At 48.2% G+C, this 21118-nt stretch overlaps 1 pseudogene; it reads right to left on the reverse strand.

The window, feature by feature from the left end:
- LOC149355015 (calsyntenin-1-like) overlaps positions 1–21118 on the reverse strand; it is a 489555-nt pseudogene that overhangs the window by 143338 nt on the left and 325099 nt on the right.

Genomic DNA, 21118 nt, shown 5'->3' on the forward strand with positions numbered 1-21118 from the left:
TTTTGTGATTTAAAACAATATAATGCAACACTTTTCTGGTGCCTTATAATTAGAAGTATTGAGGATTATTGAGGGAAATTTGAACGAAATTCGATAATGGTGTTAGTTTTAAAATCCAAGTCAAAGTTGTGACTTTTTTGACGTTTTTGAACTGCGGCCCATTTTGAAGCCATATTGAAAAATATCTGTCAATCTAGAGCTACAGAACTCGCCTTAAGTGAGAAATAGCAGCATAAAAATACTGAGAAAAAGATTCTGTGCAGAGATCTTTCTCCATCTTGTCCTAAGACTGTCCTGAAAATTGCCTTTTTTGCAGCGCCTGGTCCAGAAGCGAAGTTTGCGATTTTTTGCTCAAAAGGTTCACACAGCAAAAAAACATTTTTTTATTTTTTCGCATAGTAAAAGTTGCAAAGAGTGTCTGAAAAAATGCTTATGTGCGGAGAAAATTTCTTGTGTATGCAATGAGGCTCCAAACTTGCAACTTTGCGAAATGGCAAAAACGACATCAGGGTGTCTACCAAGTTGACGTTTCCAAATTCCCTGAGTTTTCCAGGTTTTCCCTGAGTGCATTTGTTAAATTCCCTGAGTGACACATTACTTTGGTTTATGCAAAAACAGCCTGACACAAAGCCGCCTGACGGTATCACTCTTCAGTAAGCATGTTAAAAAATAAAAAAAACTACGATTTAGTCTTATTTGAATAGTAAGGAGTAGCTTTTAACCGTATTTACTCGCATAATAGGCGCACTTTTTTTCCAGAAAATTCGGCTCAAAGTTCGGGGTGCGCCTATTAGCGGGGTAAAATTTCCGGAAATTTTTCGACTCCCAAAATTGAACACACCGCGTAAACGCACTCGTGTATGGGCCGCACCCCGTTTTCCCGAAGAAAATATTTAAAAAAAAAAGATCCGTGTAAGGGCCGCACCGAAACTTTCTACGACCCACGCGGGAATAGCCTTCGGAATGCATGCGCCGAGGCCTCTGCGATCGGCTCCGGCTGCGCGCACCGGGCGCTTGATCGTGGAGGCCACACACGCGCACAGGAGCTTCTAGACGCCACCCACGGAGGGCGCCCGAGGTAGAGCTTATCATCATCATCAACGTTTTCCTCCGCCGCGAGCTTTCGCTATCGATATCGCCATCAGCATCTCTAGCTCGTTTTTTTTTTGTTTTGTTTTTTTTTTGTTGCTGTCAAGTGCCGGGATCTGCGGTAGCGCGATAGTTCATCGTGGTTTATGGCTTTGCCGCGGAGCGTTGCTGTTTTAGCTCGACGGCCAAGCACGACCTTAACAGCTACACGGCTGGGAGTTTGCTCTCGAACACGGCTAGCGTGCGGCAGGTCGGAAAATACGACGTGGCCGAGAAGTCATTAAAACAGCAGTCATTAAAACTAAGTCGGTTCAAAACGGCGCAGCTAAGTACGGACAGACTTCGTTGCTTCGCCAGCGTCGCCAGATCGCGATAAGGCGGGAAACTATTACCCCTCTCCCAAAGCTGCGCTGCCTGCATCGCGTGTGTGCACCCCCTGCGGCAGAAATGGACGCTTCCATCAGCGAGACGCGCAGGGAGGAAGAGTTCACTCAGAAACACCGGAAAACAAGGGGAGGCCGCTGGCCGTCGAACAGCGCACGCGCGAACCACAGCGCCGGAGAAGCACCGGAAAGTACGCTTCAAAATTCGAAGTGCCGCTGGCGCCGCGAAGCTTTTTGCCGCCTTGCTGGGATGCTCCACTTGACGGCAAAACGTTGGAGGCCGGCGCTCGCTGAGGAGAGTACGCGTAACGCCGCAGTGGACAATCCGTGCAATGCCAGTCCGCATCGTTTACACGAGGCAGCATTATCGCGCCTTTAATTCTTTTTATGTAGAAATGCAGCTATTTTTCCCTGATATAAGCACAAATCCCCTGAGTTTTCCCTGAGTTTTTCCAGATTGTCCAAATTCCCTGATAATTCCCGGTTTTCACGGTTTTCCCGGTTGGTAGACACCCTGGACATTCTCCACCTCTTGTGACACACGATTTTTTTCAGAGAAAACTACGAAGTTTCTTGCAAAACTAAGGGCTATTCCTTTGTGTGGACACATTGGCCCATCACATATAAAAATTGCATTGAAAACAAAAATGGTCATGGGACATCGATTACCGTTCTTATCTGAACACGCCTGAACACTAATATCTGAACAGTAATCTAAACGCGCATATGCTGTGTGCGTATATATATATATCTATATAATACATATAAATATATATATATATATATATGTGTGTGTGTGTGTGTGTGTGTGTCTTTTGTGGGATAGTATAACCAGTGTAAGCAGACACCAGAAAACCGGTTAATCGTCTTGCATATTAAGCTAGTTAACTAATTTTTAATAATTAACTTTTTAACTAATAGTTTTACGCATCTACTTGCAATTAGAGATTAGTAGCCGGTCATTAGTAATAGTCATATCAGTTGATAGAATTTTGATAACGCGATTACCCCCGCTGCTGTGGCTCGACAAAATTTGGCTTTTTCAACTAGTTACGTGCACTGGAGGGGTTGCTGTGCCTGCATGCTTCAGAAAGCGCATCTGTTTTCGCACGATGCAGCCAAATTTTGTCGAGCCACAGAGACGAGGGTAATTTCGGAATTCTAAAAACTGATATGGCTATTATGACCGAATACACATCTCTCATTGTAATTAGATGCGTAAAACTATTAGTTAAAAAGTTAATTATTAAAAATCAGTTAACCAGCTTACTACTTAAAACGGTTCCACGGTTTTCTGGCGTCCACCAACACTGGTAATACGATGTCGCAAAAGCCATATTTTTACCCCAAGAAGCCTATTTTTGAAATTTTTTCAGTGTTCGCTGAATCGCCCGGCGCGCGCGCACACACACACCCATATTCACCCCCCCCCCCCCCCACACACACACACACACACACACACACACGCACACGCACACACACACACACACACACACACACACACACACACACACACACGCGCATGCACACCTCTTTCTGAGTGACCAATGATTAATTTCTATGTCTCTCTGAGCCCTTAACCTCAAACGTGGTTTTCCAACTAGCCCAGACCCACATCTTATTAACAGATTGTTGTTAGTTATTGCAATTTAGAAAAAAAAGAAAAAACAATCAATAGGGGTGAAAATATGGAGCATTTATCGCCGCAACTGCAGCCGAGAAAAACTAGAAAGTTCTTCAACCAGCAGCTTGATATTTATAGCACGGTGATACGAAAAATGAAGGAACTATTCACAGACAGAGAACCTTCCTTGACCACCCTTTTTGAAGTCATTCTCTGTAAATGCAAGGAACGTACCAGAGACCTGTCGCTTGGCTCCCACTTGCTTTTTTCAGCCACGCTTCTCGACGCTGTAGTTCGCAGGGGAACTCATGATATCTCACAGTTGGGTGCTTTCTGGAGTTTGTGACGCACAGTGGGACACAGCGATTGCGCGGCATCGTGCCCCGTATACGTAACTGACTGCCACACACACGCGCACAAAAAGCCCAAAGCGTGCACGGCAGACACCAGGCAATCACATATTCACGCGCACACCAAAAAGTCCAAATACAGGACCGCAGGCGCCTGGCAATCATGCTCACTCACGCGCACTCCACAAAGTCCAAAGAAAGCACTGCAGACGCGAGGAACATGAGGCAAACTCGGCCTTACACGAGGCTAACGTGCTCTGACAAGACGAAACAAGGAGCGCTTCAGGAGTTCCCTCCCAGGAGCCGGGCGGCTCATTGAGGAATGGAGTTCTTACCTTCCTGCATGGGGCGACTTCTCCCCGAACAGTGGCGCCATCACTGAAAACAGCGGTCTCAACTGTAAACTCCGCCAGGACGCGCTCGCCCATTGTCGGCGGCGCGACTTGGCTGTGGGCTCCTCGCTTCACGCTTTCCCTCAAGCGGCCGTGTTACGGGTTTGTTAACGAAAATGCCATAATAATCTGGTTTCCGGGAAAGTCTCGTTATGCGCCTTGCATCGCCCCCCCCCCCCCCCCCCCTTTTGTTTTGTATCGCTTTGTAGTTACATAGCTCCCCTTCGGTGCGCTTTTCTGATTGAAATGTGCAAGTTTTGGCAGCGTGGTGCAGCAGATGCGACTAGGTGTGTCGCGTACTGAGTCGGCTCTGATTGGGAGAAGAACGACGATTTGGGAAGTCTTAAAACATGCGAAATCAGCTGAGAAGCGAAAATGGATGATTTTGCCAGCCATCCAATGCCGCTTTGACATGCCGTTGTTTACACCACAGAGGTGTCTATACTGGAGTAGGGGGCTCAGAAACCCGCGAGCTCCTTTCTGCAGGGAGGGTGCACCCACGCCTTACCCGCGTACAGTGTACAGCACCGGCACTGATTATAACGTGAACATTTTGGCAGAGTAGATATACCTGGTCGGGAGGAGAATTAGCGAGAAAAGAGTGACACTGGACCAACGATTCATTAGAGAACTGAAGTTTCGATGCCTATCCGACACATTCTTGGTTCACTAATTTGGAGCCAGAGGCGCGATTTTTAACTACCTTGCGAGCCATTGTTCGGGGTTCGTCGTTGTGCAAGTCAAGAAAACAGTGGCGAATGACCCAATCGGCTTCGAACGATTCTCATGACGTCGCAGTTGCAGTACAGCAGAGGCTGTGCAGGAAAAGGAAGAAGGTCCTTGCTCCAATTGATGTGGTCTTTGGCACTGCCATAAGCAGTCGTCCGCGAGTATAGCGCGAAACCCTAGGTGACTGGCATGTGTCTCAGTGAAAGGGGGTTAACTACTAATTCATTACAATCGGCCAACGGCATCAGCCCTGTGTACATTAACCCAATAAGGCCGGTTCATATGCAAGCGACTGAGCGATTGGGCGGCGCGCCGCAGTGAGCATTTCGAACTCATTGGAATCTCGCCGCCGCAACGGATGCCCGCTCGCGTGATGAATGCCCGCTCGCGTCGTCTGCTAGCCAGCAGTGTTTACGCGCGCGCGTACAACAGACATTCCTCGTGGCTGTTGTTTGTTTTACGGTTTCAGTCCGCTCCGATTTCCATGTCTGCCTCTTATACTCTCCAACGAAGGCAATCATTGTTTAAATTCAGTACTTAATGCTGGATCATGACATTCTTCGTCGGTCTTCGGCAAGGCCGGTTCCTTGTCGCGCGGTGTTAATCTTAAACACAGAAGCAATGACGTTAAGCGCCGCCTCAAAACCACCGAACAGGTCGCTGCCGTCCATACAAGTGAATGCAGCCGCCCAACGATTGTATGCAGCAGCCCAACAACGCGAAGAAAAAACAAGACTGTAGTTAGGGAAGCGTGACGCAATAAATATATCAGGCCCGCGAGCACGGCTCAAGGAAAACGCACGCCAAAATGCGAGACAATCACAAAATGGGGTTATATTGCGTGCCAGTCGAGTGTTTTCATGCAATCCACTCTTCTTTTACGCAGAGTTTGCGATTTTTCATTTTTCTGTGCAAAACCGATACATTTTAAGAAGCGTGCCTTTCATCCCTTGCAGAAGGCGCACTTTCTTCGGCCGAAAACCGTCCGCAAAACTTGGGGGAAAACCACCGAGCGTACGTTTCAGCGGGCGCCGCCGGCTGCAGATTCACACTATAGTGGAAGGACGCTGCAGCCAGAGGACGGACGGACGGACGGACGGACGGACGGACGGACGGACGCGGACGGACGGACGGATGGACGGATGGACGGATGGACGGATGGACGGATGGATGGATGGATGGATGGATGGATGGATGGGTGGGTGGGTGGGTGGGTGGGTGGATGGGTGGGTGGGTGGGTGGGTGGGTGGATGGATGGATGGATGGATGGATGGATGGATGGATAGGAGCGCCGCCTTTGAAACGGGGTGGTGGCAATTGCCACCATGCTCAGCTTTTATTTATTTTTTTTGTTCTTTACTGTGTTGACAATTCTCATTATGAATCGCCATCATCTTTACCTACAGTTTCCTACAATTCTAACCTTATGCCACATCTCTGCTTTTTAGCCACCAATCGTCCAATCGCTTTTCGCTAACTTCCACTGCAGATTTATTTACATGGCCATTGTTATCTTTAAACCCTAGGGCCTCAGGAAAAGTGACTGCGCCTGCATCGACATCCGGATGGATACCATCACATTTGATTAGGAGGTGTTCAATTGTTTCCACAGATCTACCACACACGGCACATGTGTCATCTTCTTCGTTAAATTTCTTTTTGTAGCTGCGCGTTCCAAGACACCCTGACCTAGCTTCAAAAAGCAGGGCACTGCCTCTTGAGTTATTATAGAAAAATTCTTTCCTGATCTGCCTTTTCCAGTATCGATATAGTTCTACACTATGTTTGTTTTCCATTGAATTCATCCAATTTTAACTTCTGCGTTTTTAACCTGTCGTTTAATGCTCTTACGTCACGCGCCGGCGCAGCGCCCCTAGCGGGAAGAGCGGGAGTCAGGTGGTGGCTGCGGCCGCGCGCGATCGCGCGAGTTGGGGCCCAGCTTTTCCTCCGGCTGTCGTGACGTCACGTCACGTGGTTGCGCTCAAGGTCAATGGTGGCTGCCCGGCCGCGCCCAAGGGCTGAACTGAGTGATTGCAATATGCAACGCATAAAAGCGCCGCGCCGCTGATGAAGCGTGAGCTACACAAGAAGGGGTAGGAAGGAAGAATCTGACAGACGTGTGGTGTAGGAGAGAGCTATCGCCACCGCTGGGTAGTGGGCTCACTCCTTAGCCGGCGCCATGCATTGCGATGACGCCATCTATGTCAAGAGATTGTACTTCTCCGCGCCTTCGCGAGGCGGCGCCACCGCCGCCTTCACTGTTGGAGCGTGCGTTGACGCGCGTTTGAGCCGCTGCTGTATGCTTCGCGTTGTGCGCGTTGCCGTAATCAGTACACTAGAACTCCTAGCCTATGTTACGCAGAAAGTTGGATACAAATACCGGATGACGTCAAAGACTAGTCAGGACCCCCTTAAAACCTATTTGGTATTATCAGGCATTCATCAGGTAGCAGTGACGACCCCCTCTCCAACTCAATTTTTGATAATGTCATTCATTCTATGGTCTTGTCAAGACAGTAAGCCAGGGGAACTGTGACTAGGGCGAGCTAGCCGCATTGCTAGACATAGAGGCTTGTGCGGTGACGCTGTCACTTCAAGAAAGCACAAATGTAGCTACGAGTGTAAATACTGTAGGTCAGCCAATTACTGCACGGACATCTGCTGACCACAGCCAGCATATAGCTAGCAGTGATTATAGGCTGATATCTTACATTTCTGGGTACGTTGCTAGAAAATGTGTAGTGAAAACGAATTGCGAAGCCTGTACAAGCCTACTAACCATCGCACTGCAGGGAAAATGCTTACAACTTTTCGCGACTATGGGAGACTGCTGCACCCGTGAGGTTAGCTGTGCAGCCACGTGAACAAAGTAGAAAATATGCTCACGGAGTGCTTTCCCTGCTACTAGCTGCATTCGGACAGCATCATGGATGTACTCGAAGTTGTAAAAGAAAGGCTCTCGCAAGAAACCGGCCCAACAAACACAAAACCTCCTCAAAATCTCCCAAAAATAACCCATCGGGACATTTGGAATCTCCCCAGGAGGTGCTCATTTTTCCCGAACACATCCAAAAAACGTCCCCACAACTAGCGATGTCCAAAAAGTTGTGCGTCCCATGGAAAGCCCCAAAAGGTTAATGCTCGATTTCTCGGCTCTGGTTCAATAAAATTATTCCTCCTTTTTCATGCAGCCTGCAGGCATCCAAGCGCACATATCTGCCAAATTTCAGGTGCATACTTACTTTACAGGTGATGTAATTCACCTGTCCACTTCTGTGAATGCGTGCTGGCTCGGCCGTTTCGCACTGTGAAATGTCCTAGCATTTTACACACAAAGGAAATATGAATTCAAAAAGTCACCCCATCTTGCCCATATATAAGAACAAATAGCAGCACCACACAGAAGTCATTTCAGTTTACTAGCCGTACTCTTAGCACGGACTTGTAGCCTATTGTCCATACCGGCGACAGCACTATACACCACCACAATCAAAATGCAAGTCAAAGAAAAACAATACAGACGAATTGAAAGTCCGTGCTGAACAAAACTTCCGGTCAACGGCGCAAATTTGAATGAATACAAACAGCAGACGCAAACGTAGGCTCCTTTTAATACACAATTTGTACATAGCACTACGGCGCCATGCCGTAGTGCTATGATGGCCACTTTTTCTCTAGCTCTGAGAAATCTGCAAACTGAAGAAAGTAAAACAGAACATGGGCTGGAAGTTGATGCACCTTAAACAAGTATTCTAAGGGCTACAAAAGCAGATATGCACACGCAAAAGCAAACGTACGTAAAGAGCAACTTGGATGACAAAACAAAAGGCGAGATGAGCGTACGCTGCAGACACGCAGTTTCAGGTCATGGATTTTCTTCAAGTTGAAACCCCCCTCTCTCGGAACAAGCTTCAGCGACATGTTATCAAAACAGAAAAAAGAATAGTTCTACCAGGCGAAAATAAAAAAAAGTGCGAAAAGGCCCTGCAGTATGTTTAAATAAATAAATAAAATAAACCAACATACCTTGACAACATTGCCTACGGAAACCCAGGGATGAAATAGGAGGCTGCAACAGCTGAAACCATGAATTAAGCGCAGCCTTCTGTCCTGCGCCTTCTCATAGCACAGCGAACGCTCAAACATACGCGTTACACCCTCGTAACGATCCTGGGAGTTTTATTTTCTTGTGACTAAGTGTGGGGATAAGACTGCTTGAAGCTAGGCGGGAGGGGGGACGTCTCGAGGCTGGTGCAGTGGCGCGCTGCATCCATGGTGCGGCAGACCGCGCATGCGGCACAGTCCGGCGTGAGAGTCGAGATCAAGGCACGATTAATCCGGTGCGGGAGAGTCAGTATAGCCACGCGAACACTGCACAAACTACACCGCTGCGACAGGATGGCTGGGCGGTGGTGAAGTAGGTAGAGCAGGCTAATCCATGGGCACTCGCAGAAAGAGAGTGGTGGGTCTCCGAAGGTCCTTCCCGCCTATGACCGTAGTTGAGGGCCACGCTTCCACCACCAACGCGCTGCAGTCGTCGGAGGCGCTGAGGAATGCAGGTGCGTATGAGGAGTCGCCTATTGCCACGAACGAAGGTGTTTTGTACGGGGAGTGACGAGTACTTATGACATGCATACACAGGTTGTATCCTTCTCTTGTACCATGGTTTTTCACTTTATTTTTTGTTATAAGTGTCCTTCAATGTATTGTATACTGAACAAAATCTCTGTATAATATCCTTGCATATTTTTGTACTTATCATACTCTGTTAACGTTGTGATTATAATGACATAATTTACCCACATTCGTTTTAATTATGTGACTTGCTTTCTTCTTATGTTCAAATTTCTATTGCACTTCCGTCGACTGCAGAGGGACAGAGGCCTCGTCAGGCACCACAGCCTTTAGCCTCTGCCCCTGCAGCAGATGCTGTAACTGCTCTGCTCAAATAAATCTTTTCAATTTCAAAAAAAAAAAAAAACTCCGCCGCCTCGAACAGCGGCATCAGTAGGGCTGTGAAGCTGCTCAAAGGACTTGCGATGCGCCGCCGCTGTATCAGTTCCAAAAGGAATGGTATGTGCACGCCGAGATGCGCGGGAAAACTGCCGTGAATCCGTAGCTACGAAGTCCACGACAGCCCAGTTGCCGTAGTGATAAGAGCAAGAACTGCCGCGCGCTGGGGCTTGTGCTCGAACGGCTGAGGCAGCGCGAATAACAGCGCGCAAAATGGCTTCCGTCCAGCGAGGAAGCCGGGCGAGCGACGGGAGGCCATTACTGCACTTCTGCTAGACAGCGGCGCAGGCGCCGATAGCCAGAGATGCCTGGAGGGGCCACCACACAATGTTGCAGTTGGACGGCAGCAGGGGAAACGCTAGAAGACGGGAAAGTTGGTGACCGCCGCTTACGGCGGCGCGATGAAAATGGAGACCGCCGTCACCTGCCTGCAGCATGGAGCCGACGGCCCACGTGCAAGAAATGCATGCGCCGAGAGATGCGGGGCTAACTGCTTCCTTCGGCTGTTCGAATGAAACTGCCGTTTCATCTCTCAAAACGACGCGTGCAAGAGCAAAACCTCCTCTCGCCGCAGCTTGTGGCGCGAGGTAGAGAGAAAAGAACGCAAGCAGTCGATTTTTGTTTCTTGTTGAAAATCATTGGTCCCAAAACGTTATGCCCAGTTACCTTTCTGGGACCAAAATCCATTAACTCGCTTATGTTGCTGCTTAAAACTGCAGAAAAAACGTTTCTAGACCTTTAGTGGGAGCACTGCCTTTTTGCTTGTGTTTCTATGTCTTGACTCTATGGTCTGGAAACGTTTGAGAAACGTCGTACTGGGACTGGGACATTGCATCCTTTCTAGGCGCACATGGGGAGGTCTTGTGCTTGTTGGGGGGTGCCCACAGCATGCCTTGCATCGCTCGGCTAATGTTATCAGCTTTTATCTAACGACAAGTTTGCATTTTTGTGTGTGTTTGGGAAAGGAAGAAATGCTGGCGGATCAGGGAAGCGAGAAAAAGCTAAATATTTAAAGTTGAGCCGCTGCTCATGAACCATGAATGCCCAATAAATCGTGATTTTCATGTGTTCAGAACTCCATGGTGCGGCCTCACTTCTTTCCTATAGGTCAGTTTTCATGTGCATGTAAAAATTCCATATGCGCGAATAGGCATTTAATTTTACAGTTATTTGAGATACTCTATCTATATTGAACAAGCGCGAGTAGAGGAGGATGTGCTGCTGCAAGCTTTTAAGTTATGTTGAACACAACAATTTTAGGTAGCTCTGTTCAAGAAACGGTGTCAGCAGTTAATTCACGAGCCAAAAGAAATGCGCCCAACGAAACGGTGCTGCCAGCTACAGCTGTAGGCAAAGAAATACCAAGAACGTATTGTCACGTTGTAGTGACGGCAGTCCAGCGGTCAGGAAGACACCAACCAGTCTTGGAAACGAAGCTCTTTATTTGGGCTGACTTGCGCCCGCAAAAGAACTGACTCACTCGGCGGCGGCGTAAGCAACAAGCGTGCTCGTCGGTCGTCGAACTACGAATGTCCGCTGCTCGCGGCATCGCTCAATTTAAAGCCGGCAAGGAAACTTCCAGATAACAAGACAAGATCATCTACAGAAATCTGGAAAAACCTAGATGCAGCCTTTGATGGCTGCGAACAATCGAGATTAGTCTGGTCGCTTCTCGCGCCACGAACAAAAGTGATAACGACCCTTTCCTGTTGCCTTGAGCGTGAACGAACACACACTGCAATGATACGTGGCATTACCCCCCTTCCAAAGAAGCATCGTCTCGATGCTTTGAAATGAAAATAAACACGGAGAATGCTTCGAGAACTTAGAGTCCTTTAGCGTTCCTAGTAAGGTGTAAGGGCAGCGGTAAAAGCTTCAAGTCTGGCCGTGTCGTCGTCGTCGGTGTCATCGTAGTTTTCGTCGTCGTAGTTGTCGTCGTCGTCGTAGTTGTCGTCGTAGTTGTCGTCGTCGTCGTCGTCGTAGTTGTCGTCGTAGTTGTCGTCGTAGTTGTCGTCGTAGTTGTCGTCGTAGTTGTCGTCGTAGCTGTCGTCGTAGCTGTCGTCGTCGTCGTCGTCGTAGCGGTCGTCGTCGTCGTAGGGTCGTCGTCGTAGGGTCGTCGTCGTAGGGTCGTCGTAATTCTCGTCGTAGTTCTCGTCGTAGTTCTCGTCGTAGTTCTCGTCGTAGTTCTCGTCGTAGTTGAGGCATAGTCTTGTGTTTTCGTCGATGGAGGACCTTAGTTCTTGCGCTCAGGCGGCTCGGCGATGAGCTTTCTTCCCGACGCAAAAATTCTTCCGTTTCGGCTGGTCGCTGGCCGGGTCGGGGTCGTGGAGCGCCGTAAGAGAACCCTCGGATGCCCATTCTCCTGTATGGGCAGTACCGGAGAATGTGACCGGCTTCGCCGCAGTGGAAGCATAGCGGGCGGCACTGGTCGGGTGTTCTCCACTCGTCGCATTTCCTCGGCCGTGTGCGACGCTCGTAGGACGGGCGAGTTGGGGCGAAAAGGCGGCGCTCCACCGCAGCCGGCTAAGGGCGATAGGGGCTTGGGTCCCGTCGTCGAGGTGCAGGACGGCGCACTGCTGCGGCGTAAGTCATGGTCGGAGACTCCAGAGGCTGCATGGTAGACTGGAGTCAGGTCTTCCGGCGAATAACTCAAAGGGCTGGCATCACGACTTGCAGGGGTTGTCCGGTACCTGGAAGGCTACCCAGCACCTCCACCAGATGTCACGTTGTAGTGACGGCAGTCCAGCGGTCAGGAAGACACCAACCAGTCTTGGAAACGAAGCTCTTTATTTGGGCTGACTTGCGCCCGCAAAAGAACTGACTCACTCGGCGGCGGCGTAAGCAACAAGCGTGCTCGTCGGTCGTCGAACTACGAATGTCCGCTGCTCGCGGCATCGCTCAATTTAAAGCCGGCAAGGAAACTTCCAGATAACAAGACAAGATCATCTACAGAAATCTGGAAAAACCTAGATGCAGCCTTTGATGGCTGCGAACAATCGAGATTAGTCTGGTCGCTTCTCGCGCCACGAACAAAAGTGATAACGACCCTTTCCTGTTGCCTTGAGCGTGAACGAACACACACTGCAATGATACGTGGCAGTATGCATGTCCTTGCACACTTCGTTTACTTGAATCCGTGAATAATAATCCTCAGAAAACGGGGCGCCGCAATCATTTTCATACAGGTGTGTATTTATGTTTCTGATCTGGTTGCGAGAGGTACGCCGGAGAGGAGCCAGAAACCCGTTTGCCGTTCGAACACGGTAACCTGTTAGTTCATCGTGTGCTACCGCTAGCAGCATTCTTTTATTATTTTATTCGACGTCTGTCTACCTGCTCCATGCAAGTCTAAGAAATGTTACTGAAGGCAGCGAGTTTATCCAAGCCAGACTGCCGCGAGAAAGCTGCTCAACCAGCACAGCGCTACAGTGAAGTCGCCGGTGGCGCCACCCCGTGCGTGTAACATATACTGCGTCAGGGAAAGAGCCCCGGCGAGCCCACGCGCGCCCATTCCCAAGTACCACGCAAGTAGTGCTACTTTAGTGCTACTACATGGCTAGCGCCGCAGCGCGGCAACCAGCTGAAATGAGGCGTACCGGCGGCTCCCATTGCGAAGCCGGCGATGCGACTGGCATTGTAACAATACGGGAGGCGCTGCCTGTGCAAGCAGCGGACTTCGGCGAACACGTAAGATTTGGCTACGGCGTCCGCTACGTTCCTCGAGCGTTCGCAAACGCTGCGCACATGCGACACACGCTGTCTGTTCGTATACGCCGAGGTGTTCAAGCGTTCTAAGCGACTCGCGCGAAGAACCCTTCCTTTTTTTCCACTCCTAACGTGTCCCTGTGAGGACTTTTGAGCCCTGAGATCTGGAGCTGTGACAGGTGAAGCGTACTAGCGCACGCCTCGGCGACCAGGCGTCGATCCTTATTGTCAGAAGGTTGGAAAAAGCCTCTGGAGCCCGGGACTTAGGGCACACCCACATGCGCTGAGCCACCATCCTCACTCACTCACTCACTCACTCACTCACTCACTCACTCACTCACTCACTCACTCACTCACTCACTCACTCACTCACTCACTCACTCACTCACTCACTCACTCACTCACTCACTCACTCACTCACTCACTCACTCACTCACTCACTCGCCTGATAAGGAGCTGTTCCGTGCTCGAGAGCAGCTTCTGACGTATTTCCGCATATCGGCGGGCGGTCTGCTAAGCCAGGTGCTGATTACGCAGCTTTACCATTGAGGCGCGCCGTGAGTGAGAGAAGCAAACAGTGGAGCTACTGTACAGAGTTATGAATGGACGTATATGGGTGGACAGATGGACGGATTTTATCGGCCTTCTCTTTCTCCGATTACACCACCGATTTAATGTACAAACCAAGATCGCTCGCACCTAAATTATGCGTCATTCGCCACTGTTCCTTGGAATTATCCATTGAAATAAAATACCTGTGGAAATCTTTTCTGAAAGCAATTACGATGCTTTTGTCACCAAACTGAAGTGCTTACTGCGTGTTCACACTTAGTAGACTGTCGCCAGAATTGTAATCGTTCCTGTTCTTCTCTCCAGGCCGCCGCGGTGGCTCAGCGGTTATGGTGCTCGGCTGCTGACCCAAAAGACGCGGGTTCGATCCCGGCCGCGGCGGCTAGAATTTCTTTGGAGGAGAAATTCTGGAGGCCCGTGTACTGTGCGATGTCAGTGCACGTTAAAGAACCCCAGGTGGTCGAAATTTCCGGAGCCCTCCACTACGGCGTCTCTCATAGCCTAAGTCGCTTTGGGACGTTACACCCCAGAAACCAACCAAGCAACCTGTTCTTCTCTCCAGCATGACATACTTTTTTGAGTGTGTGTTCTCAACCTCTCCTCTCTCCGCCTTTTTATCCAAATAGGTTCACAGTTTATCGGTGCGCGTGTTTTGCATATTTTTTTTTGCTTTATCATTCACTGTGTTATCTGTATAAATCATTTTATAGGCTTAGTGGAAAATTAAATATTAAATTTTTCCCGTGTCCATGTGGCAGAGTAACAAAAGAAATCCCTCTCTGGCAATGATGCTATCCTGAGTGTCATTGCGTCGGGTAGAGAGATGTGTTCAGTTTAAGCCTATTTTATAGGGTATTTGTAATACTTGTGAGCTATTTTTCATCAATTTATTTCGGACTTCATTGTCATATTTCAGTCCTATTCTGATTATCTGCCGTTCAAAGCTATTTGGTTCTGAGTTCTTAGCTCTATATGACCGTGGAGCGTTGTTTCTTGTCTGATTTTTACTTTTGGCACCAGAGCGCTCTCGAAAAGTCGTAATCGCGCGGAGCTGTTTCCACGTTGCTCGAGATCACTGTCGTTCTTTCATGCTCCTTACCTCGAGTGTTCGATGTAGACCTTGAATTCAGTACGATCGAAAGCAGCGGTGATTCTGTTCTTCCAAGACCGATATTATTGCCATCGCCGCCGCCGAATAGTTCATTCTTTGTGGGAACAAGTCATCCAAAAAAGGGTTCGTTTGAGTGCCACGTCAGTCGTTTCGTCTGTTCACGACGTTGACGCCACCACGTGAATATATTACTGAAATTTTGAAATTTAAAACATAAAGGGGGAACCGGGGCAAAATGCCAATTGACCTGACGAGGTCCCGGCGCCTGAAGCAGGGGCAGCGCTGCGCAGCACACACCATAGATACACAAGCACGATAACGTCACGGCGACAAAATACAAAGAATTGGTGACATTATGTACACCAAACGAGATGGAGATGCACTGTATTAGAAAGTGTGGCCACGGAATATAACACACAGGAGATATAATCTATATATATATAAATGCAATGGCATAACAAAAATGCAAGTAAAGAAGCACTGCATGCACTACTGACAACGTCAATAGAACATAAGATACACAATAATTATACAAAAGAGGTGCACAGGCACTGCACGGAAAACATAAACCATGTAAACAATGAATATTTACCAAAGACTAAAAGCGTAGTAATTTAATAAAGTAGCATGATATGCAGTAAAAAAGTAAAAAGAACAAAATGTACGCCAAAAACGAGACGACCTTGAGAAATTATCATGTTAATAGAGGGTCAGTTTCTAACATAAGCTTCTTGATTTTTTTTCTTAAAACTATTTAGAGAGATGGTAAATTCAGTTTTAAGGCTAAACACATTGAGAGTAGTTGGTACCTGATAATTCAAACTTTGTTTGCCGTAGTTTGTACGGATTCTTGGTACTACTTTCATTATTTTGCGGAAGGGGTACCTCATTGTCAGGCTGTCATTGGTGGAATCATATAATCGATTTTTGTGTATATGCTGCAGAGGCAAAAGTTATAAATCTGCTCAGTGTTTAGTAGACTGTATTTTCTAGAGTGGAGCAGTTGGCAAATTTAACGGTAGGCCATAAAATCCTTCTAATGCCCGCAAGGCTCTTTTTTTTAAGTGTGTGAAGTTTTTCAATGTTACCAGCTGTCGTGGTTCCCCAGACTAAAATACAGTACGATAGCCTGGAATAGAAAAGGCATAATATATTGCTAGTTTCAGCCAAACTGGTATTAAAGGTGCAATTTTATACAGGCATCCAACAGCTTTACTTAATTCTGTAGTTAGCTTTGAAACATTTACATTCCAGGACAGGGTTTCATTTAACCAAGCGCCAAGAAATTTTTGATTAGTAACCCGACTTATTGTAGTGTTTGCATATTGTATATTGATAGGTTGCGATATGAGTGCGTTAATAGGTCTGAAAATAATGTAGTGTGTTTTTGTCAGGTTCTTAGGTTATTATTTTGCAGGCCACAAATGAAGTTTGTTTAAATAATAATTTACACTTGTTTCTAACTCCGAAATGGAAGTTGCAGAAAAGAAAATATTAGTGTCATCCGCATACATAATTAAATGAGGTGACCCTGGTATTTTGGAGAAGTCATTAATATAGGTGATAAACAGGAGTGGTCCTAATAATGAACCCTGTGGCACTCCCTGTCTAATACCACAGTGATTGGAAGATACATTATTTACCTGCAGCTACTGAGATCTATTACATAAGTAATTATTTAGCAAATTTAACGCAGTACCACGAATGCCATAAGTTCCTAGTTTCTGCAATAAGAGTTTATGCTGCACACAGTCGAATGCCTAACGAAAATCCAGAAAGAGACCAAACGTGTATCTTCGATGTTCGATATTTTCAATAATTTTCTCATTCACTGTTAATAAAGCTTGTTCTGTGGATTTGTTCTTCATAAATCCGTATTGCGAACTATCGATAATGTTATATTTATGAAAGATCCCTGTGATGCGGGATGTCAGCCTTGGTGCACATGATTGAGACGACCAGTTCTTCGAACAACATTTAATGAAGGATTAACTGTATTACAGGACTGTCTCGACGAGTGCGTCGTCGTGGCCTGCGCTCCGCTCGGATCCGCTTTCTTCCGCGCCTCCTCGCGTAGACGACGCCATGGTGAGGAGCTTGCTGTTGCTTCCTCCGCTTGGCGATAGATTGTCCGCGTTTCTGTACCAACACAAGCTAAAAGGGAACACGGTGACATGTGATGGCGGAAGAGTCAATTGTGCCTCGGTTTTGGGACTCCAGGACATCAGGCGTGCGTTTTATCGCGCGATTCTACCATGTGCCTGAGAGGCAATCAGGCTCATGCCGTGGCTGAGAGTACAGACGAGACCGGCACTTTAATAACAAAAGCTGTTTTTTTCTCACAAAAGCTTCCCAGAAGCGAACGACTGGCAGCATGTTTCCTTATTCTTGCGTTATTGTTACTCTTAGGGCTTGCCGCTCGCATTACGCGTCCCAGAGGGCGGCCACTGCATTCGCATATGTCGGCGCCGGCCTTTGTTGTGGCGTTATACGGCTTCTCGTGCACACCCGCACCAATGGGAGTTTTCCATCAAGTGCGGTCGTGTTTCGTGGATCACTGCCATTCGGTATACTGTTATATGGACCTTGGAAAACCCTCAGCGTCACACAAGCCAGCCTTTAGGTGTAGGTCTTAATTGCGTTTGGCCCCGGCAGACCGCGTGCTGTGCAGGGCAAAATCGAGACTCTAGCAGTGCATGCAAGAAGAAGTATGCAGTGACAGCGCTTAATAGTGAGTAAAGACCCGCTGTGCTGCCGCATTGGCCCTGGGGTTCGACTGGTGATCCTAAGGTAGCGGGCTCAAATCCCGGAAGGTGGCAGCCGCATCTAATGGAGGCTAGATGCAAAAACGCTCGTAGCCCTACACTTCGGGACGCTAAACACCACGTACCAAACGTGAATAAAAGAAGCCTCTACTACACACAGGACAGTACAGAGAAAGCTCACAATCTTGCTTAAAATCACGTCCCTTCTTCTCAGGAAAACGCAACAGCAGCTTGCAAATTGTATTTCATGTTCTTCTGAAACACAGTTTATTTCGCGTCATTCTCCTCGGCGATTAAGAAAACCAGACGCGTTGAGCCCGGGCTTTGAAGTGCGTCAACAGGAGCTTGTTCGATTTCCCTGCAATAGCGTCGCTACTCGTCGTCATTTCGCATATGAAGGTATTGTTCTTTATAAAGGCGCCATATTGCTAGTTCCAGAAAAGCTAGTAAAGCAGCCACGCTTCTTTCCCTTTAGTATGCGTTTACAGCGCGTCTTGGCTCAAGGGAGCTTGAACGTCTCTCTTCGTAACACGGTGGAGAGAGTACACGTAGTTAGCCACCTGTGTTCTCAGAGCTCACAACCCCTTAACGGCTTTCACACAGCGAGGCAGGAGTCGGCAGCATAAGTACAGTGCACTTCGTTCACTATGCGTTGTAGGCACATACAGAGTAGGCTCCTATTAATGGAACCATTTTCTTTTTAATCAAGCTGAAGAGAGAGAAAGAGAATTGCTTTTATTGAAGAAAAGAAAGTGACCGAGATATCCCCTGTAGGACGGCTTCCTAGTCCAGCTGAAGCTGTTTCTTTGAGACATTTGGTAGAAACGATCGATCCTGGACTTCCGTATGCGCACGATGCTAACGACCTTAATTCATGTATTAATATCCACACTGAGTTATGGTCAATATATTTTTCATGCGCAAATGACCGTACTGTAAGACTCGCTTATTTATCGGCAAAGTTAGTCGCAGTGCATGTCTGCGAGCCATCCTCGTCAAAAGTGGATTGAACTTCATTTTCCTGCGATCCAAAACGCAACTCTTCCTTCAGGCCGCCCCCCGTTTTCATCTCCGTACAGCCACTCATTCACACTTTACTGTTCACCGAAATGCAGGACCTTCAATCAGGCAGGTGTCTTACAGGTGCTTGAATGTAGCATCGTTGACTTCTTTGAAAGGGTTTACGAGTGCGGTTGCCCACAGAGAATACATGGGAACTTACAGAAGCTACAGCGTGTAGAAATCCTGGATAATTGTAATGCGGCCTGCGGCACCTTTTTGTACATTATTAAAGTGATGAAGTGCCACGGAGAGACGTTTTTCCAATTCTTTAAGTTTTGTCTCGCATGCGGGAGGTGCGGGGTTTGACTCCCATTGCCGCCGGTTACCGCCGGTGACAGAATCGGTGCAAGCTTTCCCTTAGCGTGGTGCTCGCGGATTCTTTTGGGTGAAATGCTTGACAAATGTGTCTTTGACCTTACCTTGGGTGCGCGAAAAAATAAAACTCAGCGCACTTGTTTTCTGGTCTTCAGAGGCGATGGTAATGGAAAGGTAGTTGTTGGGGAATGACGTCATGACCGTCTAGACAAGTGCACTATTGTGAAGTGGCATCATCACTGTTATACATCGGGATCGTTGTGGGATATTTGAATCTGTACCTGCGCTAGATAATGTGGTTATGATGTCACGTCGTCATCGAGCATTGAAAATTTTTTTTAGAACGAAATTTAGTTCTTACGCCCTCATGGCTGCGTTAAAATGTGCAGCTGTCTGGGGTGTATGAGGGCTGGACATTGGCTGGAAGCGGTGAGGCTGCCATCAGCACGTCTTAGAAAAGTGCGCAGTCATTTGTGCTGAGAGCGCAGCAAAGAGCGGTCGCGTGATGCGTTTTTGATCACTTCATGGGTGAGGTTCGCTTCCGGAGTCAATGAAAGGGATGATGGGAAAATCGTTAGCTACCGCTACTTCCGGTTCCAACTTTTATTCCCCTGTTCGATTGCTTCATGGTAGTTACTGGATTTTTATAAGTTATTCTACATTTAAGACGGGTGTTTATTGAAGGCACTGGGACCTCAGGAGGAGGGCGGCAACAGTCCGTGGTCAGGCAAGGCGAGCCCCCATAGTCCCCGCAGAGATGGCAATGCCCCCGCTAAACAGAATGTTCGTCTTCGTCTTTACAATTGCCCCCATGGAGAAAAGGAGCTAACCTGGCGACTTAGGGCGCAGGCAGGATGGCTGGATCGTAGAATGGCTAGAGGCCCTGGACGAGAAGCAGTCTTGCGTCCACGGCGGCGGCGATCAGAAGGCGCGATGAGAGGTTCTAATGTGTAATTAACTGGAGATGTGCGCTCCAGGGCACGGTATGGGCCATGTTACTTGGCAACAAATTTGACGACAGGCCTGGTCTATTTGTCGGAGTCCAGAACCAGACAAGGGAGCCATTGGGAAGTGTAGCGTTGTTTGATTGAGGTCGTGGTGGGATTTCTCTCTGCACTGGGTCTCAGTCGTGAGAGCACGGGCGATGCGGCGACAGTCTTCGGAGTGCCGGCCGTCTTCAGAAAGAGGTGTATACTCGGAAGCGTCGGGTTGCCACGGCAAAAGGGTGACGGCCGTAAATGAGAAAGAAAGGAGAGAAGTCAGTAGTAGACTGCGTTGCGGCATAGTACGCATATGTTACATACGGAAGGACAAGATCCCAGTTTGACTGGTTTGAAGAGACATGCATAGACAACATGTCACCGAGGGCTTGGTGAGATCACTGGATTGCGGATGATGTGCGGAGATGGTGTGATGAATTATATTGTACCTGGTGAGGAGTGCTTTCACAATATCGGACAATAAGACGCGGCCTCTGTCGCTCAGCAATTCGCGAGGGGCGCCGTGACGAAGGGTGAATCTGTTTAAAATAACCGAGGCAACTTCTGAGGCTGTGGCAACGGGAAGGGCGGCGGTTTCAGCATAACCTGTCAAATGGTCCACCGCGATGATAGCCCAACGGTTTCTGGGCGAAGTGTGCGGGAGGGAACCGTGTAAATCAATGCCGACAAGGTCAAATGGGCGTGGCGAGCAAGGTAGCGGCTGCAATTTTCCAGCACAACAATGAGGAGGTGGCTTGCTGTGTTGACAGGTAAGGCATAACCGCGCGTGTTTCAGGATGAACGTGTACATGCCACGCCAATAATATCGTTGTCGCATGCGATCGTAGGTCTTGAACACTCCTACATGACCACACTCCGGGTCAGCGTGAAAATGGGCGCACACTTCCGAGCGAAGGTGACGGGGAATAACTAGCAACCACTTGCAGACACCTCAGCTGTATTTGCAGCGATAAAGGTGGTTATCATGAATTGAAAAACGGGAAGCATGGCGGCGAAGAGCTTGCGAAGG

The sequence above is a fragment of the Amblyomma mixtum genome, chromosome 3 (genome assembly GCF_055824585.1).
Source record: "Amblyomma mixtum isolate Tamu chromosome 3, ASM5582458v1, whole genome shotgun sequence".
In the NCBI taxonomy this organism is placed as follows: Eukaryota; Metazoa; Arthropoda; class Arachnida; order Ixodida; family Ixodidae; genus Amblyomma; species Amblyomma mixtum.